Raw genomic sequence first — 25,793 nt, 5'->3', positions numbered from 1 at the left:
CCTCCTAAGACACCATCCCACATAAGTGTCTTGCATCCCAAAAATACGCAGTATTGTCCCAGCTATCTAGTCAGTCTTGCATTCAGAAACTGCGCAGATGCGCCTCCCAGGAACTCATCCTGGCAGTAGTCATTGCCTGCTAAAACTATGCAGATCTATCTCTCAGTGATCACAAGGAAAGATGGCATACTAGATGACTCTCAAGGACTTGAGGAGAAAGAACAAGGAACTACGTTATGATAAAATATCAAGACAACATACAAAATCTGTCGAATGGATAACCATCTGGAGGGTAAGTATGGTTTTGCACAATTTCACTTGTTGCACCAACAATCATCTTTTGACATACATATTGCTTTATCATGCTTGCGATCTTGTTCTGGTGATTTTGAAGTTTTGTCTTTGTGTGCATGAGTTGTCTTTGGTCTATGAACATTTGTCGCACTCACCCATAAAGTTGCAAGTAAAGTCATGCATGTGTCGTCACAGTCATTCGAAGGTCTATCTCAAGTGTCGCACTTGTCACTCTTAGCTTTAAGATAGTCTTATGGAGCACATGTTTTGTCTTGTTGCTTTATGTTGTCTTGTCGTCAAAATATGCCAAGTGTATGATCACAATGTCATGTCGACACAAGTTCACTTTCTCTCACACTTAGCCATTTTTCCTGAAAAATCTATGTACCAGAAAAACCCCTTCAATCGAACATTGGTCTCAGTTACCCTGCTTTGCTACCCATAAATGTGCAGTGGTTGAGGCTACCCCCAGGAAGCTGCACTGCATAATCCTGGAAGTGAGTAGGCTATCTATCTCCCATAACAACGCAGAAGTTTTCTCCAAGCTTGATCCAATCTGCACTTCTCACAAGATCATCTATCAAGCCTCCCTCTAGTTTACTAAAAATCTACTCTGCACTTTGACCCGGGACTGCACTGTTCCCCAGAAATGCACAGAGCAGCCCAACTGCTCATCTGCAGTCCTGCTTTACACTATTCCCAAGAATTGCACAGAGCTTCCCAGATGACTCCTGTTGGCCTACTCGACTCTGCCTCCAAGAAATGTGCTTATTTTCCTAGCATCCCTCTCAAGCTGCCTCTCTTGCACTATGGCCAAAAAATGCGTAGAACTAGCTGACAATCCCCGGGCTTCCTATCTTTCACTATCTCTTGGAAATGTGAAGTTGTGACCAACAAATTCCTGATGCCCGATCATGCCTTGCTATGGAAAATTATTAAGATTGTGTTACTAAGTGCCTCTTACTGCCCTACTCTTTCTCCCTTGAGAAATTACGCAGAATTGTCCAGCAGTTCTCTAAACACCCTGCCTTATCTTCCACCCAAGAATTGCACAGATGTTGCCCAACATGGTTTCACCTAATAACTAGCACTACTGAACTTGATTGCATAATTTTTCCTCCCAGTCACCTTTGTTTAATTTTTCCTGACAGTGCTCCAGAGCCTCTCATCCTAGCCTAAGTTGTGCTCTGTTTAGTTTTAGTGCCTTGTCCTCCCTCTTAGTCACCCGCACTCAAAATGGAAAACAATGCATCATGCTAGACTAAGATATTTTTGGATTTGATGTCATCTCGTCATGAGTGACTGTAGGAATAGATACATTGATGAAACATGGCATGATGACGAATGAGATGAATAAGGAGCACATGCTAGAAGAATTGCTCACATTTGAATGAATGTAAGAAGCACATCGAGCAGCTAGTGAATCAAGAAAAGACCAAGACCATCGACGGCCCCACACACTTTGTAACGCAATGGTGAAGACATGATACACTGATAGAAAACCCATCATTCGACATCATAGCAGTTCAACACGGACACCACAGTCAGCTAGTACATGTTAGCAGTGTCATGTCGATTTATGTCATGAGTTGTCTTGGCCACATCACTACTATGGTAAATACTTCTTGTAATAAAATGTAATGTAATGTGAAAGTCTAAGACACGAACATATGAAGTTGAAGAGTCATCTAAGTCGAAAATTTGCAAGAATTCAAACAGTCATGAGGAAAGTCAAAAATTCACAAGGATGAGGTATCCCCCTTGGCTATATATACCCCCTCATTGTATGAGAAAATTACTTTTCACCTTGGCTCCTCCCACATAGCCTTGAGAGTTTACAATCTGTTCATTGAGGAGTGAGGAGTGGCTTCAATGTCCCATTACTGGGGCTAGTGATGTATGGTATATGAATGTATCTTGGAATTTTTGCTTAGTTCAGAATCATGTCTCAGGCCAACACGTTTTCATGCATGTGTTGTATCCATTTGTAAGATTATTCTTTAAACATTTGTAATGCATGTTTTCCTAACCTGAACTAATATAGTTAAACTAATTCGGTTATTTTGGTACTTACATTGTTGAAGATGTGTTGTATTTTTTATCACTGTTGTCTCGTCCATGTGGACTACTCTTGCAGACATTAGAAAAACCATTCCTTTTTTGTTGGTTATAAAGAACGTCACCCACGTGTGGACTACTCTATTGGACGGTGTACATGTTTTCCCTTACACTTTCGTTTTAACGACTGCTACATCCGTTGTGGACTATTCTGTAGGATTCTTGACAAACCCTTTTTATTTTCACGTGTGTCTCTCCCTGGGTGGTACTACTACCTCTCATCTAGAGGTTTACTTTTACCCTCTCCCTTACAGTAAGAGAATCTAGACACAAAGTTACATTACACACTCACCAGGCATAGCCACCTCTCTTTTGAAGTTACAAGGATAACACTCTCATGTGCTGACCAAAAAGAGTTAAGGAAAATATCTAAGATAATCGAAACTGAGCCATCATACCGGATGGGACTCCTAAACCAAATGGCGTGAGGTCTAGTTGGGACATCAGACTGGGGAGGTCCCCTTTGTTGGATAGTCTAGCAGAACCAACAAAATGGCGCTAGAAGGAGGGCCACATGACAGACTATGTCCATAAAGTCTGGTTTGAGTCTCTTATTTAAAAGTGACTCATCATAATCTCAAGATGTCTTTTTACAAAGTTTGAATTTACCATCCCCGCGGAAGTTATCCATGACCTATCCAAGTTAAATTTTAGTGGTGAGTGTGAACCATCTTTTCGTTCACATGTGCATCAAGTTATAGATTTTTGCCTACATTCGAAGGTCTCGTTAATAAATGGTCTCACAGATTACCCTTTGCCTCTATCGATTCATTTGGTTAGCATGCCTAAATGATGACTAAAACATTTGATGAGTATAGCCACCGAGATTTTTGTGAAAAAAATCATGTTTAAGTGATGAATCAATTAAGGACTTTGCTGATTGCTTCCTTCACCTCTATTATGAAATTGTTGAATACACTTTGAACTTCGATTTCTTGAGAGAAGAGTTTAAGCGCTTGGTTCATGTTTCTCAATATGGTGAACCTCTTCATTTCCCTTCCTCCCTAACTCTTGCGGATCATGAGGCACCTCAGATTGTAAAGGAGGACTCAGTAGCCCAACACCCCATTTGTTCCTTGTCCTCCTCCTTCTTTGGTCCTAATGTGGGTGACCCCTTCCAGTGATTACAAAGCTGAGGAATCTGTGCAGCATGTCCCCAACCCATCTTCTCATCTGTCTCCCTCTTCTATGGAGTAAGCTCTAGAATGGATCAGGAAGCCTATAACAAAGGCTCACTCCTCCATTCTGCAAGAGGAAGTCACCATTCATAACTCAAGTCTCAAATCTAATCTGCATCTTTGCCATCCTCCATCATCTACAAACCATGACACCTTGTAGCATGACTTGCTTGATTAATTTGCTTCACTGGCCAATTGTTCACATTCTCTTGATTATCAAGCCGCTTGCTCAAATTGCAATCAGGTGCAAGGCAGTCACATTACACAGGTGGAGGATTAGAAAGGTGAGGACATTATCAATCTTCCCTCTCGATTTCAAAATTGTGCGCATTAAAACAATGAGCTTCCATTTTGAAATGATTCTCAATCTGCTAATCTCGGTGGAACATCCTGTACAATTAATTCTTTCGATCAAACCTCAGTCTTGGGAAGTCATCACTCCCATGCTTCCATATGCCATGACGAACTCCCAAGCACAAAATGTGATCTTGCAATTTCTCATGAAGACTCTAACTCAGATCTACAATCCACTTCATCCAAAGAAGACATTCATGTTGAAACATCCTCTTCACCTCACTTTCTTGTGTGTTCTACCATTCACAATGCATCAACATGCATCGTAGATACTCCACGTTCTCTTGTTTCTTGATCCAATGAGTTATCTCCTCAATTGACACAAGGTAGTGAGGCTTTCCATGATCAATTTGAAAACAATTTAATCATAGAGTGTATTTTCCATTCCCTGTCATCTCTTCTCTTGCATGAGGACAACTCTTCAAGTTAGCAAGATGAAGCTAAAAAATCTAGTGTAAATTGTAACAGAGATGGTTGCCATCCTGAGAGAAATTTGAAATCAACAACAACATCCATCCTCAAGCCATGCATGATCTGGTTCAAGCTTCAAAATATGATTTTGCAATTCCATAAATTTTTGGGACGTTCAAGGAATCGAGGCACTTGGACATCCATTAATGGTTATGTGAGGAACTCACAACTCTGGTAAGCCCCCAAAACCCAATCAGATTTATTTTATCACAGACAATCCATCTGTCTGCATTGTTGCACTCGATATGAATTCACATGTAAAAATTGTTTGGTATTTCAGATGTGATCTCTCAAATTTTCCAAATTTCACTTATGACCGAATTCACAAATCTATCACAGTGCATCCATCTTCATGCACATCTCTTGCATCAAACTCGGGATGGGAATGTCTGTCCCTCATGAAATCATGGAATTATGAAGTTGATCATCTCAAATACTGTCTTTGCCCGCAATCATACTTATCGAATTTTCCCTTTCATGATCATCTCCTTGGTCTTCTTATTATCCTTGCACTGCTAATCTATTTTCTTATCACACCAAAAATCTCCTTGGGTGATCACACGAATCAAGTTCTTCTCTATTCACTTCGCCCTAACTGGTCTCATGCATTCACAATGCTGGTATCCTTTTTAAATTCATGTGATGACCATGATTCCTACACAATTTTTTACCAGTACAGGAAGGTGGTCTGTCATGTCTCGCTCATAGCAAACTTGGTTCCATTGTTTGGAGCATTCTCAAGATTGTTCAAATGAATTTGCCTTTGTTAATTTCAAACTGGAAATCTAATATTTTAACCAACTCATCTTATCATTCCTCTATCTTGGGTGACTGTCATCCATCTTATCATTTTTCCAAGAACACATCCATTGACAGTTACTTCATGCTCTCTAGTAATCACCATTTATCATCTCTCTCTTCAGATTTCTGTCAAGAATATGAGGCACTTCAGCCTACGGTGATGGTTATGATAGGTCCTCACTCTCTTCGCATGATTGTTGAGAATGATTAGACATATTTTTCCTTACAATATTCCCATTGTGATCTCGTCTGTCAAATCAAAATTCACCCTTTCGTAGATCATGAGGTTTTTCAAACATCCATCATGAATTTTATGATCCAATCACACAATGGATGGAACAATCTTTCCTGGCAAGCCATGCTGCAGATAACAAGCTTGAATCCTTTGTTGCGCTTGCTAAGAAGCTTGGTGTAGATGAAGACACACTCATGAAAGGATTCTGAGTTTTTTTGAATAACGGTATCCACTATAGAGGTAAGCACGTGTATTAGGTTGTTGTGACACATTTTTCTTCCCATAGGCAAGACCTTCCTTTCTGTGTGCAAGTTTTTCAAGTTTTTGTATTTTTTGTTGCACACTACTTTTTGTCTTTTTTAATTATTTGTATCTTTGTGGGTGCAAGTCAAGAGTGACTATGGTGGCTTCACTGGAAATTTCATTTCACGTAAACCTGACCATTTAGTAGTTAGAATAAGAGTAAGATTAGTTGCATCTTAGTTTTCCTTTCCTTGCACTCGTTTTGCACTCATAACACATCATGGTTTTCTTATTCTGATTGTACATCCCGTTTTCCTTACCATTTTGTTTTCTGGTCTTTTAGTTTTGTTTTATTGTTGTGTACACCTTTCCTTTCATCTTGTTTTTCCTTTCATGTTGAGTTTTCTGTTTGTTTTCATTGCGTGAATAATTGTCGTACCTACCCTATGTTATGGCTTTTGAATAAGTATGTGGCTGAAGTACAAGAGCCTTGTGACACTGCAACACTTGGCCAATCATGTGTCAGTCTTCTCTATGCTTGGTTGTAACTTTTGGCTGATGAAGTCTCAATGGAAAATATGATTCGTCTGTAAGGGAAGCTCTACTCAAACCATGAATCTGTGTCCAAACTAGGAAACCCCATGCATGTACTCAGTCTTCTCCTCTGTGTGTCCAAGCTTAACCAACTAGTAGAAACAGAGAAGGGGAAAAATCTAAACAAGTAAACCTAAATCAGAGGTCTTACATGATTCTCTGAAGGAACAACCTCTTATGCTCTCAATAAGTTAGGATCCCTCTTCCACCCAAAAAATAAATAAATTCCTATGCACAATCCTCTTTCAAAAAAATACAAAGGTGAAAGAAGAGAAAGGCTTCCTACACAAAGAGGTGAAGCAGGAAACTCCACCGAGGTATTGACCAGGCTCACTAGCAGTGGAGCAATGCTTGTGTTCTTCTGTGACTTTTCCCAGGTACTGTCCAGGCCTACTGGCAGCAGCAAAACACCAGAGATGAAAATTTATACTCTAAAAATCTTAAGCTCGTCAGCCAAACTACCCTTCCCAATTTTGAAACACTATGATTTAGCTGAAACTTTTGTTGTGTTTGACTGAGTTGGTACAAGGTGAATCATGTATGTACATGGGGTAAGTGGGGAAGCCAAAGTAATTTGTGCAATGGGTCAATACTCCCTGAAAGACTGAGGCCCTATTGCTGAAATTAACTGAAACATAGAAGATGGTATTGAACTAGTGTGTCGCCAAGTGTTGTAGCAGATGCAACACCCTCCAAAATTTTGGCCTGCATCCAAACTTAGGAGCCTACTATGGATCCTATGATCGATTGTTCCTTGGTCACTTATTGGTAAGCTAATGATCTCAAGCCCCCTCCTTGATCTTAATCATTTTCCACGCTCCCATCTTTATGCATCATGCATCATATTTGGGCATGGGGATTATGATTTGTCATTCAAAGGGAAGCTTGTTCTACTACAAGTGGAAAGATTTTTGCGTATGAGTTGTTCTCATTACATAGACATGTTTCACACTCACTTCATGCATTCTTATCATGAAGGTCATTACATCAAGCAGAGTATTTTTATATGTTTTGGATGGTCTATTTATATCACTATGTGTTCTAGTGTGTGATCATAGTCAAGTTCTATAACTGTTTACATGATTTTCATTGATCTCATGCTTAGCCAGTCCCACGAGCAATCTAGCATCATCTAGCTTTCTGACACTACATGCTTTGATTCTGCAACCCTCAAGTTTTTTTCCTTACCTACTGGAACTACGCAATGTGCAGGAGCCCCAGCGCCCTTGGCATCCAGACTATGCAGTGGTCTCCTCTAGTGTCCTTCCCTTAGCCAGAATCCACTATCTCCAAAATTTGCATAATGTTGTCCCTCTGCTGTTGATCCAACACTGCTCTCCAGAAATGCGTAGAGCATTCACACAGAAAACACTGCTCTCTAGAAATGTGCAGAGCAGTCCGACAACCTTGCTTAAGAAAATTACATAGAATTGTCCTCCCAAGACCCCATCCCGTAGTTGTGTCTTACATCCCAAAATTGTGCAATGTTGTCCCAAATGTCTAGTCTATCTTGCATTTCAAAACTACATAGATGCACCTCCCAGGGCCTCATCCTAACAGTAGCTTCTCGCTGAAACTTCGCAGATCTATCTCTCAGTGACCACAAGGAAAGATGGCATGCTATATGACTCTCCAATAGTTGAGGAGAAAGACCAAGGAACCATGTTATGATAAAAGATTGGGACTGCACACAAACTCTATCGAATGCATAACCATCTGGAGGGTAAGTATGGTCTTGCTCCCTTTCACTTGTTGCACTATCAGTTGTCTTTTGGCATACTGATTTCTTTGTCATGCTTGCAATACTTTTTTGGTGATTTTGAAGCTTTGTCTTTATGTGCATGAGTTATCTTCGCTCTGTGAACATCGGTCACACTCACACAAAAAGTTGCAATCACAGTCACACAAGTGTCTTCATGGTCATTCGAAGGTCTATCTCAAGTGTCACACTTATCGCTCTTAGCTTTAAGACAGTCTCACTGAGCACATGTTTTGTCTTGTTGGTCTATGTTGTCTTGTCATCAAAATATGCTAAGTGTATGATCACAATGTCACGTCTACACAAGTTCACTTGCTCTCACACTTAGCCATTTTTCTTGAAAAATATGTTGACTGGACAAACCCCTTCAACCAGACCCTGATCTCAATAACCCTGCTCTGCTGCCAAAAAATGTGTAATTCTTGAGGCTCCACTCAGGTAGCTACACTACGCAATCCTATAAAAGAGTAGGTTGTCTATCTCCCAGAACGATGCAGAAGTTGTCTCCAAGCCCAATCCAATCTATAGTTCCCGTAAGATCAATTATCAAGCCTCCCTCTGGTCTACTGGAAATCTACTCTACAATCTAACTTAGGATTTCACTATTCCCCATAAATGCGTAGAGCAGCCCAACTGGTCATCTGCGGTACCAATCTGAACTATTCCCAAGAATTACGCAGTGCTACCCAGATGAATCCTATTGGCCCACTCGGCTAAACCTCCAAGAAATGTTTGTATTTTCCTAATAGCCCCCCTGAGCTTCCTGTCATGAATTGTGCCCAAAAAATGCGCAGAACTAGTTGACAGTCCTGAGTATGGTTGTCTTGCACTGTCTCTCATAAATGCACAGTTGTGACTATCAGCCTCATGAAACTCGATCATGCATTGTTATAGAAAATTGAGCAATTGTATTACCAAGTGCTTTGTGCTGCCGCACTCTATCTCCCTCAAGAAATAGTGTAGAACTGTCCAACAGTTCCCCAGACACCCTGCCTTGTCTTCCTCCTAGGAATTACATAGATTCTGCCTAGCTGGGTTTCACCTAGCAGCTGACACTTCTGACCTTGATTGCACAAATTTTCCTCCTAGTCACCTACGCGGATTTTTACCTGACAGTTCTTTAGAGTATCTAATCCCAGCCTGAGTTATTCTCAGTGCAGTTTCGGTGCCTTGTCCTCCCTCCTGGTCACCTACACCTGAAACCGAAAATAATGCATCATGTTAGGCTAGGAGATTTTTGGATTTGATGGCATCTCGTAATGAATGATTTAAGGAACATGTACATTGATGAAACATGGCACGATGACGAAGTTGATGAAGAAGGAGTGCATGCTAGAAGACTTGCTTGCAGTTAAACGAGCATATGAATCACATTGAGAAGTAATCGAATCAAGAAAAGACCAAGACTGTCAAAGGTCCCACACACTTTTCCATGTGGAGGTGAAGACATGATACACTTTTGGTTTAAGGGGGCCTAACACAAGTTCATATTTGTTCACACCAACAAAGAAAACCATAACTGCTATCCCTTTCGGTAACAACCTGCATAGCGTAGGCTGCAGTCTCACCTAAAGTAGTATTGGGGGATGCTAGAACCAATTTTTTGCATCGAGGGATATGTGATAAGTGTTTCTTAATCTCAAATCTACCTTCGCGCAGATTAGTAGTCTCCTATGGTTCGCTACTGCAACTCTATGACAATGGATTTTATACCTTCGAGGTGGTCTATGATTAGTCTTTGTAGACCTTAAAAATACAAGTTATTCACTTTCACGCATCATTAAATAACCCTACATCTGACTTCAAACAGATCTATCCAATTCATCAGAAACATAGCAGAAATAACTCTTTATCTTCACAAAACTAGATAGCTACTTAAATCATGCATAAATAAGACATATTTAGTGGTTTTGGGCAGCATTCATTCATTATGCCATAGAAAAGACATTATAAGCAACAAATCATAACATAAATAGAATCAATAGAAATACTCAGATTGCTCAATAATTCTTCAAAACTAGTCTTTATTGATTCTCAATGTTCATATTACAGACTCTTCTACCCTATGTACTCAGCTGTAGGGGTCTGCATACTTAGCTACAGAATTACCAAAGCCTCTTGCGCACTCAGCTGTAGAAGTCTTCCCCTAATCGCCTAAGTAAAGGAAGTAGAATCCTCCTGCCTTAGCACTTGCCCAAAACAGTCTCTATCTTGCCTTAACTTACTTCTGTCTTATTGAGTTACTCTAAGACTCACTATGACTTAACTATTTATAGCCTTATCAATACAATACCATGGTCCTTGGACCATGGGTGAGTCTCAAAACTGACGTATCTATCTATCCAAACAGGGGCTAAGACCCCTTTGACTCCTACCTATTTGTGCACTCTGCATCCATATTTCGCAGAGACTTTACATATTTTACAAAAACCTATACAAAATTTGTGTTAACAAACCCCAAAACTAACCCTAGGGACCCTATCTGAATGGGCCTCAAACACAAAGATCGTGACTCGCCCTTGAGTCACTCATCTGTAGCCTTGACCTTACTACTAAAACCACCCAGCTCAACTTGTAACACTACAACTTCAACAACGCTCTGTTCTCGAGCTTGCTGTACCTCTTCAACCAATTCCTCTATTGTAGGTCCCTCCACTGATAGGTGCATTGTCCTCTATGTCTAGTGGAGCACCTTGAGCTTTTCCTCAATTGACAGAGTAAGATGAAAAGATTCCTCTAATCACTGCTGTAATCTTTCTTTAGCAGGACCTCTTTCCTCTGCAATTCTTCCACCTATGCTTGCCACTACTTTTCCTCTTGTAACTTCACGAAGCGTTGTGCTGGCACTAAAGTGCGTACAGTGACTTGGACCTCATCATACTACCGCTATGTTTCTCAAACATCGATGTTCAGCTTATGCATGTTCAGGTCCTCCTACAGATTTGTCCATAATTCTATTGCTTCATTGAACATTGTTGTACAGTCTGTGACTGTGGAATCCGATGTGTTCAAACCATCCTATTTTTTTCTTCACGTTGCTTCGTACCTCTGGCAGAGTCGTTGGCTACAACTTGAACTACATCTCTACTATCTTTATTTGGAAGTCAAAAGTCACCCTGTTTACTTCCTCATTTGATTCATGTACTACAACAACCATTTTCCTTGCTTTTGCATAAGCTTCAACATCCTCAGGGATGTTCAATTCTAGTACTATTTTGCAGGCCTGTTCTATCACTGTCTCCAGGCTCTAATGTCATGTCTACAGCTCCTCCTTGTACTTCAACACCTAAGTTTTCTCCACAAACATCTATTCATTGTTGACCTAAAACTCACTTATGATGGTGACAACGTGCTGCTCTCTGATCCTCATCTCATATGAAATCCCCTAATGCAACACATGGAGGGTCTGGAGTGACATCATAGCCAAATTCAGTCCCATTTCTTTCACTGTGCTGATCATAGTGTGATCCTCATCTGTCTCTATGTGAATGGACCCCACTGGCGCTGGTACAACTCTAAGGTCCAAAGTCTATTCTAGCTTTGCTATTGTTCCACTTCCTTGTGTCAGGCTCACTTGCACCATGCTCGCTTTCCCAATGCTCACTTGAATCTGGCTAGCCTGGACCTGCATCTCTCGCATATCCTTTTGGATTCTTCTTAGTGTCTACATATACTTTTGCTCAAACTGTTGCAACACCTTAGTCATTTCGTCTCTCACCTTGTCACCAATCTCATCGAGATCACCTTTTGTCAACACCATGGGGTCAATGTGTGCCTACTTATCAAACTTATGCTTCTTGTGTTGTCCACCCATCTACTCCCGCCCTCGTCTCTTCAAGGTGAATGGAGTGCTTTGCTCCTCACCACCACTGCATTCTTGTTTTGATAACCCTACTTGTTTGTGTGCTGGGAAGGTGACTTTTCTCCTTCATCTATTTCCTGTCATTCTTTTTCAGCCTGCTCTTTGGCAGTGCACTCTTTCTCCACCAATTCTTTCTCTGCATCTTCCTTAGCAACTTCCTTCTTCTTTTGCTCAGCCAAGGCATGCACGACCTTCTAAGTTGCGTCCTTATGCTTCTGCATAGCAGAGCTCTTTGCACCTTTGTTTGTTCCCACATCAAGCCCCATGGCTTCAAGCCACTCTACTGGCCAATACCCCACAATCTCCTGCACATCCTTCTTGGATACCAAATATGGAAACTTGTGCCATATGTGCTTTGGGTCCTTTTGTAGTCTGATAGACACATTGTGGAAGTCAGCCTTGACCTTTGCGTAGGCCATCAATTGCTCGAACAAGGTTGGGGACAACCTTGGCCTCTGATTGATAACCATTTGAAGGTCCATCTCCATCAGGATCTAGAAAATTTTTGACTCCTTGATTCTTGCTAGATCCTTTGTAGACCACAATGAGGTGAACCATTTTGCCTCGGGTAAATCTTCTTTGTGCAGGGAAAACTGACTATCCTCCGGAAATCTCCAAGATAATAAAATAATAGACAATAACAGCCTTGCATAATGGAATGGCTTGCTTTCTTCTTGGTCTTCTTCGAAGTTCACGAGGAACTCCTTGCATAGACACTTTGCCCAATTATACTAAACACCATTCGCACAATAGGCCGCTAGTGACACTAGCGGTGTCAGAACCTCATCCGCATGACACTTTTTGAGGATTTTTCTTGCAAGAATATGGGTGGTGAACTGCACTGCCTGGTCCTAAATAGAGCAGATAGGGTATCCGCGTGACTTCTTCAAAAGCCCATACTCATTTTTCATCTTATAGGCTAGTTATTTCTCCCCAATTTTCCCTTCAAACTCCTTAGCAGGGTCCACTCATTTATAAGGAAGCTTTTTTATCCAATGGATTGGTATGTCTGTAATTGGGATGGGCTTGCTAAGCCATAGACAACCATCATGCACTAGCGCGACGAGCTAGCGTGTTGATATTCGATCTATGATAATGTGACACATAGAGCATGTGCAGGAGCCCCGCCTGATCAACACCTTTGACGCACTTCATGGGCTCTAATTGTGTAACAACCATCTCTTCATAGTATATATTCATCATATATTTGGTGGTCGCCAAATGTGGGAACTGCTCATGGTCTGCGAGGTCCCAATCCTCCATTTTTAGCATAGGAATGCACACTAATATAGGACCTTCAAATGCCACCTGTTCAGGAAATAGGGGTGTCGAAACTATGAATTTCTCGAAATTTGGCTCCTTGATAACTTTTGTTCTTCCCTTCCATGGAGGGATATACTCGGGAACTCGGGAGATAGGCTCAACCTCTTCGGCATCTAATTCATCTACACCTTGGTACTCCTCCTCTTCTAAATCAACCACTTTCTCTCGATGTTCGTATTTTTATCCTTTTGTCGCACCTTTGGGTTCTTCCTCGGTGACATTCTCATCGAAATCAACTTCTTCTGCTTCTCTTTTGTAGTTGATTGCTTCTCTTTTGCAGTTTATTTCTTCTCTGTTGTGACTGATTTCTTCGGCCTAGGCAACCTCGGTGCAGTAGGTACAAGGGTTCTAGATTCAATAGTTTATATCTCAGGGCCCGACGCGTCGAAAACAACAAATTTAGAACTCACAGCTTCGGCGTGGTTAGTGGCAATCATTTGCTAGAGAATGGATTTTTGGTTCCACGTAGGTGAGGTAGCAAATGATGGGCTTGCCATGAAATCCTCCCAGAATTGACAACTCATAAACTTCAGATAGCAAATCGTCCAAACAAGTCTCAGAATGAAAAGTGTTCTTCGGTGGTCCAACATGCGAGATTTATAGGGATTTTTGAATTCAAATCTAACCATTCCCCAAAATTCTGATAATAAATGCCTTTTTGATGACAGATCGTCAAAGATTTCTGCCATAAATAGTGCCTACCCGCTCCTCTTAATTGAGTTTTTTCCATCAAATCATGAATAGTAACCTCAACAGTGTTCCAATTCCACCCATGATAAGCTAGCATCACCAGAGTATACTTTTGGGCCCACCTGCATGGCACCATCCTCCATGGCATAGCTCATCTAGCGTAGCTTCATCTGTCGCACCCTTTTCATCCATCACGCAACCTTTCTACCACATTCTTCACCTAGTCGGGTAGTGTAGTTTATAGTCTCGCAATCCCTTGCAACTTCCTAGATTACTGAGATTTTGCTGCTTCCATATTGTCACAGCATATGGGTAGGATCCCCTATGTACAACTTCAGCCTACTTCCGTTTACTTTTCTAGGGAATGGTTCCTCGTTCAGCTTTGTGAGCTGAACTGCACCACCATCTATGATCTCCTTAATAAAATATGTCCCCAACCAGTTCATTTCAAACTTTCCAGGAAACTTCATGAACTTACTATCATATAACAACACCAAATCATCTATCTTGAATGTGCCTAGCTTAATATGCCGATCATGCCATGCTTTCTTGCATTCCTTTTGCACTTGCTAGTGAAATCCTGTAAGGAGGTGATCTTGTTCTAACTCTATTATCTGCGTGGGCCATTCTTCCAAGGTCTTGCGATATGCCATCTTAGTCAAGGCTATAATCCTTAAACTAGGCACAATATACTCCATCAGCATGACTGCTTCAATTCCATAGACCAAGTTCAACGGCATTTGTCCTTTCAATTTCTTGCAGATCATCCTATATGCCCATAACACAATAAGTACGCGAATGTCCCAGTCATTCCTTTGTGCATTGCATACCTTTGTCAGTGCATGCTCCAAAATCTTATTAAAAGCTTCCACCATTCCATTAGCCTGTGGCTGATAGGGTGTGCTCTTCTGATGATACACATGAAATTCTTCCAACATCATGCTCTTCGTTTCATTCAAGAAATGCATACCACTATCACTCATTAAAATATTAGGAAAACCAAACCATGTTAAGACATACTCAAATAGAAAGTTCGCAGTAGTGGCCGTGGTACAATCCTTCACTGGCTGTGCTTTCTCCCACCTGGTTAACTACTCAGTTGCATTAATTATATGCCGCGCACCCATCTTCTCTCTTGGTGGTTGTATTGGATCTATAAAATCAATGGCCCATTTCTCAAATACCTGCAATGAAACTTGGGGATTCAAAGGCAATTCATCCCTTTGCGAAGGCTTCCTTATCATTTAGCAAGCATCACATGCATTGTAGTAGGCCTTAGAATCCTTGTGTATTGTTGGCCACCATAGCCCAGTGCATAAGATCTTCTGCGTGATCGCTTTCCCTGCATAGTGACCTCCTGCAACTCCTCCATGGGCTTCAACCAGGATACTAGCACATGCAAACTCTAGAACATACCCTTGAAATATCTCATCCGACCACATCTTATACAAATGACCCACAATTATCGAAAAATCCACTGCGTGAGCTACTAACTCCTTCTTCTGTTGAGTGGAATAACCTTCTAGAGTTGTTCCTGTCATTAAGAGCTAAATAATATTGGCAAAATGATCATCCACGACACACACCGCAAAGAGCTACGCATCCGATAGTCCTCCCTCCAAACTACTTGGTTCTTCTCCTGTTTCAATCCTAGATATATGGTCAGGGCCTGCATTCAACCTTCCAGGTTTCACAATTACTTCAAATTCATACTCTTGGAACAATAGTAACCATTGGCATATCTTCCCCCCCAACACATGCTTATTGACAATGTACTTCAATGCGAACTAATATGTATACATTTTGAAATTTCCACCTAATAAATAATGTCTAAACTTCTGCAGCGCGTAGACCATCGCTAGCCCTTCGTGCTCTGTGGTGGAGTAATTCTTCTCAACTTTGGATAAATTTCTTCTTATGAAAACTATCAGATGATCGATATCTCCCTCACCTACCTATGTTAATACTACTCCTAACGCAATGTAGGAGGCATCAACATGCACATGAAACTCATTTTTCTAGTCCGGAACACCAAAATAGGCATTCTCACCATTTTCTCCTTCAAGATATCAAAGTTGCACTGACAATCTTCATCCCAACAAAACATCACATCCTTCTTTAATAATTTCTCCATTTGTGCAGTTATCTGGGCATACACCTTGATAAAATTCTTGTAGTACCCAGAGTGTCCGAATATTGCGCATAGCTATTTCACATTCCTAGGGGCTTCCAAATTCAGAATTACAACGATCTTCGTAGGGTCCACCATCAATCACTGGTTACAGACAACATGGCCGAGAAAAATCCCAAAATGCACATAGAATATACATTTCTATAAGTTCAACGTGATCTGATACCTTTGACATGTATCCAACATTAGGTGCAGACTTACAACATGTCACTTTACCAACCCAAACATAGTCCAATCATCAAAATATACCTCTAGGAATTTATGAATGAAATCCTTGAATGTCGCAATCACTACCCTAGAAAATATTGCAGGCACATTCTTTAATCCGAATGGCATAATTGTATATTGGAAGAAACCCCACTCAGTCATGAATGTTGTTTTGCTTTGATCTTCTGGCTTGATCTTTATTTGATGATATCCTGAAAAGCCATTAGGAAACGAGTACGCCTCCTGTCCGCCAACATTTTCTAATACTTTGTTAGTAAACGGTGTCGAAAACGGATCATGCATGTAGGCATCATTCAATTTTTGAAGATCTACGCATATGCAGATCTCACCCTTCTATTTTTTTTCTTGGACCACCATAGGGTTTACCCAATCATATTCTTCTACAGGCTCAATAATACTAGCTTCCAGCATTTGATCCCGTTTTAGGCACACCTTCTCCTTATACTTTGGATTCAATCAGTAAGGTCGTTTCTTAATAAGATTTACATCCAATTTCAATGTAATCTTCCTAATGCCTAAATCTCTGACAATCCCTTTCAAATCTAAAAACTTTGTGGGGAATAAGTCTTGGCATTCATGCAGCAACTCAGCTACCTTATCAACTGTATCTTTGTCCCAATAGTCTCCTATCTTCACAAACTTAGGTTCTTCTTCAGATCCAATGTTTACCTACTGATTTTTCAAAGGCTCTAATATATACGGGTTCACCACCTTTAGTCCTTCGACCTCACACTTTCCTTTAGTTTTAGGAATGGTAATATTCCACAGATCATCCTCTTCTTCAATAGTCACATTATAGAATTCCAACACATGGTGCAACTGTGTACTTCAATGTGGCTGAGTCCTCTCTACTGATTCTTTTGACATTCTGAATATAACTACTTTTATTTCTTACAACACTTCATCAACCAAACCCATCCTCAAAGCTGAAGGTTAATAGAAAGCTCTCCCTTAAAATGTCCCATTCCACGGAAAATCTCTGTCTCCAAATACAAGTTCATTGGGACCATATCTACCATATGACAAAATATATGCACCCATTTGTGTTGTGGTTGTGTTATCCAGGCCTTATTCCATCGTGTTAAATGATCATGCGGATCATCCTTCCAACTATATTTTTTTTTGATTCTGGTATTAGCATGACCAAATATTAACTTCATCATTCTTTTGTAATCTCTCCATCCTGCAAAGCCTTCTTTGTGCATACCCCACCAATGGGTAGGTGTAGCATGCAACACCAACTCCAGTGCCTGGAATCGATGCTCTTCTGGTACTTCTCTTCCAAATTCATCCAGAAATAGTTCCATATCAGTCAAACAATCATAATGCATAATATTTCTTACGTCAGTCGAGACACACCTTAGCGACTTGGTCATCATAATACAGTGGAGTGTAGATACTTCATGCAGCCCATTTTGCCAATGTTCAAGCTATTCATCTGAATTTGAGGCACAGGAGCTATCCCTGTCCAACACAATTCATCCATTAGTTGTAGCATTGATCTAATCCTCATCTTTCATTGTTATCTTGTATATCTGATCTAGATCATCGTTGCTTTCTACATAGTTGCACATAGGTTCAGTATAACACGCTCCTTCTATAGGGTCTAGCGGCACTATAACCTTGAGCGACTTCTTCTCAAATGACATCTTCCGCTTCTTCAAATTGATTACCCCATTCTTATCAATAGCCTAGTCAATTCCTATCAGTGCTGGGTATGGGTTACTATCATTCACTATCTCAATGACTTCAAAGTCAACCAGTGCACTTGCACCCTCAATATCCACCGTTACACCATATAAACACCATGTGAAACTAAATAGGAGACCACTGTAGCACAGGTCTCCCCATCCTTTCCCATGTCTTCTTAGGCAAGACATTCACATTAGATCCCAGATCTAAGATTACCTAGTCCATTTCATATTCACCTATCTGTGCAGTTAGCCTCATTTCGCACCCCATTTGTGCCTTATGTTTACTAATATTTTTTATTGTGCATTTCTCTATATGAGTCTTTTCCTTATTGGCACACTTGTCTATTAAGTCTTGCAATTCTTTGACGACTTTCTAATCATGTAGGAGCTTTATACAAGTCTTCAGAAAGGTAGCTAGTATTGAAGGATCTGCTTCTTGAGTCGCATTACTCACTAGCATTTTCTCTCAACTTCCTACGGTGGATGCCTCAGTGAAGTTCTTCTTTACTTCCAAGAAAGTTTCTTTAGCGCACTTCAGATCAAAGTCGACTTCCTTCTCAACAAACTTGTGTACCCATCCGTCTTTGTCAGGCTGCTTATCTTTATTTACACCAGTTTTCATACTGCTTCTCAACACAATATTTATGTTCTTCCTCTTCGTAGGGCTCCACTCTCATCATCTAAATATTCTATGTAGGTTGTTGGGGCTGTGCCTTCTTCTCTTGAATCTTTGCCATAAGGAGCAGACTTTCCTCTATGAAATGGTCAAACTATCAAAAATACTGGCATGTGGCATGTGTGGGGTTTGGATAGTCTCGCGCGAAGTGCCCCGCTTTGCCACAGTTATATCAGATTATCTTCTCATGTCATCGCCCTAGTCCAGTGCCTCTTCCTCCACCTCGACCTTGGAATCCTCCGCACACTATTCCTATGCCTTGATCTCGAGGCCGCTTTTATGCCTCCATTATGTAGGTAGGGTTCCTATCCATCATCAGCTCATAACTTCTATAATGGCATTCATCATGTCCTACAAACTTAAAGAAATTACAAAATAATTATTGAGGGGTCTGTACCAAATTCTGTAATAGATGGCAATTATTAGTAGCACGCTATCCTGTGACCTAAAAATAGCCACCATAGTGCAGCTCCTGTGCTCGTCCCCACATTATTTTATGGTTTCAGAGGCACAAGCCCTCCCCCTATAATATAATTCTTAAATACAAGGAAATTATCCTGATCATGTCCATGGCTCTTACATTTCAGATACCAGATCTTAGAGCGCACCTCCGACTGAGCTTCCCTTCCTTTCTTCAAGGTTTGCAACTCCAAGTGCAATATTTCCAGTTGAGAACGAATCTGTTGCACTCCAAGGTTATTATCTTGAATAGGTGATGCATATAGCCTCATTTTGATCTCCAAAGCTTTCGCTTGCATTGCTATTTTCTGTTGTGATAGAGGTATTCTTAAGTGTGGCAAGAGCGATGCTATAAACCAGTCGTGATGCTGGGTATCTGAGATTTTCATGTTATCTTGCCTGATCAGGCATTTCAACATTTGATCAAAGTCCCTAGTTGTCTCATTGACCTTCTATCGTATTTCCTTAAATTCAATTACTAATTGCACTTATGAATCAGGCTTACTGAACTCCTCATTCAAAGCTAGTTGGGTATCTGCCAATGATGCATTGGGGTGATTAGTGCAATACTTGATATACCATGTTAATGTGCAGTCCTGTAAGGTTGTTACCAACTACGCTTTCTTAATATTATCATCTGTGATTTGCTGTGCTGTGCCAACATCATCTGCAACAAATCAAAATTGTTTCAGATCTTTGGTCCTTGTTGCTTTAAAGATCAACATCTTCATCGTGTTTACCAAGTTAAATGGTGGAAATGGAGGTGGAGGGGGTGAAGGTGTAGGTGTAGGTGTATGAGGTGGAGGTGGGGGTGGAGGTGGAGTGGATGGATGAGGTATCGTCAAAATACCATGCATTATTAATTGAACTTCACTTTGCAGTGTAGTCAACACTACCCCTTCGTCATCACTTGAAGGGGGTTCAATGAGAGGACTATATTCTAGGTTAGGCCCTATGTTCCTTCTAAAGAATGTAACACTTCATGTAGCCCCAAACATCAAGGTAACTACATAAACCTCTTTTCACATAAAAACATTTTAATTTAGGTCTTCAATGATTTCAAATACTTACCTCGTGGTCCTTTAAAGATCCTTCGCTCCGCTTTGCTATAGCTGATATTATTATTGATTGTGAAATAAGTCACAAGACTTCCCAATGTGCGATTGACCCTATGATCCACAGGTTGCATGATATTTCTTTCTGATGCTTCTAGACATCGCACTAGTTTAGGTGTCCACACTATAGGGCTTTCAATCCTCCATGTCCCTTGACTATCAGCTAATTTAGACAACCACTTATATAGTTCTTCAGCGAAGAAATAGAAGAATGTGTTGGTCTCGTTCATGTACAAAAATCTATGCAACAACTAATCCTTGGATAATTTAGGGCTCCTGTTCTCTTGAGCCATGAATGGGTGCAATTTTTTATCAGTCCACTTATCAAGCTCTTTCTTCGTAGGAAACCATTTATCGCACATCTCCTTGATCAATTCGGTCCTAGAAATGGAACCATTTGTGGCTGAAGGGGGCCTAACCCAAGTTAAGAGTTGCTCGTGCCAACCAACAAAACACTAATTGCTGGACCTTTCAACAAAAAATTGCATAGCGCAGGCTACAGTCTCACCTGAAGCAATATTAGGGGATGCTAGAGCCAGGTTTCTGCATCCAAGGACATGTGATAAGTGGTTCTTAATCTTAGATCTGCCTTCGCATAGATTCGTAGTCTCCTATAGCTTGCTACTGTAGCTCTATGAAAATTCCTTCTATACCTTCATGAAGGTCTATGATCAGTCTTTGCAGACCTTAAACAAACAAGTTATTCACTTTCACACATCAATAAATAACCCTAGATCTGAATTTCCACAGATCTATCCAATTCATCAAAAATATAGTAGAAATAACTCTTTATCTTCATGAAACTAGATAACTACTTAAATCATGCATAAATAAGATAAATTTAGTGGTTTCATACATTATTAATTCATTATTCCATAGAAAACACATCATAAGCGACAAATCATAGCATAAACAAAATCAACAGAAATACTCAAATTGCTCAATAATTCTTCAAAACTAGTCTTTATTGATTCTCAATGTTCAGATTATAGACTCTTCTACCCTGCACACTCAGTTCCATGGGTCTAGTCACTCAGCTGCAGACTTACCAAGGCCTCTTGCACACTCAGCTACAGGAGCCTTCCCCTTATCACCTAAGTACAGGAAGCAAACCCTTCTTGCTTTAGCACTCACCCAAAACAAACTCTATCTTGCCTTAGCTTACTTCTATCTTATTAAGTTACTCTATGACTCACTATGACTTAACTATTTATAGCCTTCTCAATACAATACCATGGTATGCGGACCATGGGTGAGTCTCAAAATCCACTTATCTATCTATCCAAACAAGGGGCTAAGATCCCTTTGAATCCTATCTATATGCACGCTCCGCATCCATATTTTGCAGAGACTTTACATATTTTACAAAAGCTTATAAAACATTTGGGTTAACTAACCCCAAAAATTACCTTAGGGACCCTATCCCAACATACACCTAGAGGACACCCATCACTCAACAACATAGCAGCTCGACACAAAAACCACAGTTATCCATTACATGTCAACAGTGTCATATCGAGTTGTGTCATGAGTTGTCTAGACTACATCACTACTATGGGCAATACTTGTTGCAATCAAATGTAATTTAATGTGAAAGTCTAAGAAATGCACACATGAAGTTGAAGTGTCATGTAAGTCAAAAATTCACAGGAAGTGAAATAGTCATGAGGGAAGTCGAAGAGACATGAGGGTCAAGTATCCCCCTTGGCTATAAATACCCCCTCATAGTATGAGCGAAGGAAATTTCACCTTGGCTCCTCCCACATAGCCTTGAGAGTCTACAGTCTGTTCTTTGAGGAGCGAGGAGTGGCTCTAATGTCCCACTACTGGGGCTAGTGATGTATGGTGTACATATGTGTCTTGGAAATTTTGCTTAATTCAGAAGCCTATGTCAGGCCAACAAGTTTTCACGCATGTGTTATATCTATTTGTAATACTATTCTTTAAACATTTGTAATGCATGTTTTCTTCACCTGTACTAAGATAGTTGAACTACTTCAGTTATTTTGGTACTTACATTGTTAAAGATGTGTTGTGTTTTTTATCACTGTTGTCTCATCCATGTGGACTACAGTGGACATTAGGTAGACCATTCTTGTCTTCTTGATTATAATGACCGTCATCCTCATGTGGACTACTCCGTTGGACGTTGTGCGTTTTTTCCCTTACACTTTGGTTTTAATGACTATCACATCTGTTGTGGACTATTACATTGGATTTTGGACAAGCCCTTGTTTTTTTCATGTGTGTCTCTTGCTAGGTGGTACTACTACCTCTCATCTATAGGCTCACTTTTACCCTCTTCCTTATAGTAAGAGAACTCGGACACAAAGTTACATTATGCACTTGCCAGGCATACTCATCTTGCTTTTTGAAGTTCCAAGAATAATACTCTCATGTGTTGAATATCAAGAGTTAAGGAAAATATCTAAGATAATGGAAACTGGGCCATTGTACCAGATGGGACTCCTACACCAAACAGTGTGAGGTCTAGTTGGGACTTCACACCAGGGAGATCCCCTTTGTTGGCGGGTCCATCATCATCAACAGGTCCATAGGTGCAATAATATATCATATGGACATGAGCAACAATATATGTGGAAGGAGTACTAGGTGGGGGTAATTGAGGAAAAACACACATAATGGATGGAATTTTGAACAACCTTGTCCCAACACATCAAAACTGACTAGGGTTATCCCCCACAAGTGGGATTGAGTTCCCCGTAGTAGAAATTTGGGTTGATGGCATGCAATAGTCTAGTTGATCGATAGTAACAATATCAACTTCATGAGGAAAGAAAAATATACATAATAAAAATGAGACAACAATGGTCATGGCATAGAACTAACTATGACCAAGGAGCAGGTTAAATTCCAAAGTAGCGCTGACAACTTTGGCATCGACATAATTGTTTTTTCCTCCCAACTTAATGCAAAACTTGGGAGGAACCCCCTTAGGCACAAAATTATGTCCATAAAATGCTTGTAGAGTAGTATTAGACTTAGCAAGCACCAAAGAGCTAAGTTCCTTCCAGCAGGATGCTGACATGATGCAAGTGGAAGAACATTCATCCACCAAAGTGTGATGAATATTCTTATGGAAGATATGCACAATAATCTGAAAGGTGATCTAGTAGGAAAGTTGAATAGTAGCCTTGTCGAAAGTAAACATTATGAGGCTCAAGTCAAAGGGGTCTAATCCACCGATCGTAGAAAAAAAGGCCTTTCATTTTTGAGGAAAAATTTGCCAAACCTTCAGGCCATACATGGCACATGGAGCTTGGGAAAGATCTTCAATAATAATATAATGTTGAGGGGCCTAGGCAGAAGGTTTGTGTGTTTTCTTACGAACAAAACCCTTATGGGGGGAATAAACAGGTTTCATAGGCTTATCTAGCATGAGAGGTCCAATGGAAGGAGGTGAAGCGGGTGAGTCCTTAGGAGAAGAACTCAATTTAGGAACATCATATGATTTAGCTCACGTGGTAACATTAATGTTCTCTTTGCACATAAATATGTAGATTTTCTCACAATATATCACCTGGTAATGCAATGTACTAAAGCAAAACACTTGATCTACTTCTACAAACAATTGAGCGGAAGCTTAATCAAACATGATCAACATCAAGCATGAACAGATATAACTGAGAATCAGAAGCCATTAACCATAACATAGAAGATATATCACTGGGGAAAGCACCAGCCTAAAACCCTAGCTCTGTATTATCATACAAGTGGAAATATTGTTCAAGTTACAAAAATAATCAGCTCTCAAGCTATCCTACTCCCTATGTAATCAAATAATATTGCTCACAGACTCAATAGACATAGAATATATCTTCCTCAAGCCCTCCAAGCCTCCTATTTCCTTGCGCAGTTTTGATTGGGGTCCAATGATATCACATGTGTGAATTGGCCTCATCACACTCACTGTAACCTCAGGTCCAACTGTGCAATCCTCAAGGAATAATATTCCTTCTGCATGCAAGGAATATTCACCAAGGAATATCTTAGCAACTGATAGTACATTGTCCCTCCATCTGATCTCAACTAGGTCTCTAACTGAACTAACATGCATGAGCTATCCATGAGTGAATCTTTAGTTATCTAAAATACAGTAGTTACATGCATGCAAGCATTAACTAACTAAACTCTCATTAATTTAACAAACTGTTAAATTAATCTAACTGGACTTGACCTAGTTAACTGAGCCAACAAATTACAACTCAATATTACAACTCATCCTTATCTCTTTAACTGATGGATAAATCCCTCAATCAAGGGAGAAACTGTTGCATGTCCTCACATAGACTTCAAGTTCATAATTCCTTAACTAATTAACTCAAGATGAATTAATTAATCATTTTACAAACTGTTTTTAATATCAAATTCGAATTTTACTTCCTATGTTTAGTCCAAGGACTGACTAAAATAAGAAGGGATCCCGAAATGCTATTTTTAGAAAAGCTATTTTTACCACTTTCACTTTTCACCCATTGTAGCTAAGATCTCTAATGATTGAACTGCTATTTATAGCTTAGTTATTTATTGTAGTGCTATTTTTTAGCATCTTCTATTTTTAGCATTTCTTGTTGCACATTTCAACACTCCCTCTCAACAAGAAAGGGATTATCAATAACCCCGATCCTGTCTCTATGGAACTCGAACTTGCATTTTGACAATGCCTTAGTCAAAATATCTGCATCATGCTCCTCGGTCGAAACATACTGCAACATCATGATCCTCTTGACCATACAGTCCTGTAGATGATGGCAATGGATATCTATATGCTTTGACCTGTCATGAAACACTGGATTCTCAGAGAGCTTTATGCAAGTCTAATTAACACAGTATATCATTGTAGGATCCATCATCTGACCAAACAATCCCACTAGAATCTTTTGCATCCAAATGGCCTCACATGCTGCCTAACTAGCAGCCATGTATTCAGCCTCTGCTAAGCTAAGTGCAACTGATCTCTGTTTCCTGCTATACCAAGAAATTTCACCTGAACCAAGGTTGAAGATTCCTCCAGAAGTTCTCTTCCGGTCTAATGGACTACCAGCCCAATCCGCATCTATGAAGCCTTGCAGCTTCACTCCCTTTGTCCATCTATACCATAATCCGTACTATGTAGTGCCTCTGAGATATCTGAGAACATGCTTTGTTGCCTTCCAAAACACCTTGGTAGGCTGAACCATAGCTTGACTCAGCTGGTTCACCACAAAGCATAAGTCGGGTCGTGCGTTCAACAAATACATAAGTGAACCCACCATCTGCCGATAAATAGTAGCAGCTACTACCTCACCTGAAGTAGCATCCTCCTTCTTCCAGTTCCCAGCTAGAGGAGTCTGCATGGGTTTGCACTTCTCCATGTGAAAGTGCCTGAGTATCTCATTAGCATACTTGCGTTGAGACACAAATACTTCCCCATATTTCTGCCACACTTCCATGCCTAAAAAGTAGTGCATGAGGCCCATGTCCTTCATCTCAAACTCTCTTGCAAGG

The sequence above is a fragment of the Pinus tabuliformis genome, chromosome 1_1 (assembly GCF_031772625.1).
Source record: "Pinus tabuliformis cultivar Carrire ecotype Pingquan chromosome 1_1, CPIR1, whole genome shotgun sequence".
In the NCBI taxonomy this organism is placed as follows: Eukaryota; Viridiplantae; Streptophyta; class Pinopsida; order Pinales; family Pinaceae; genus Pinus; species Pinus tabuliformis.
The sequence above is the reverse complement of the archived record's forward strand: the minus strand, read 5'-3'. Positions refer to the sequence as shown.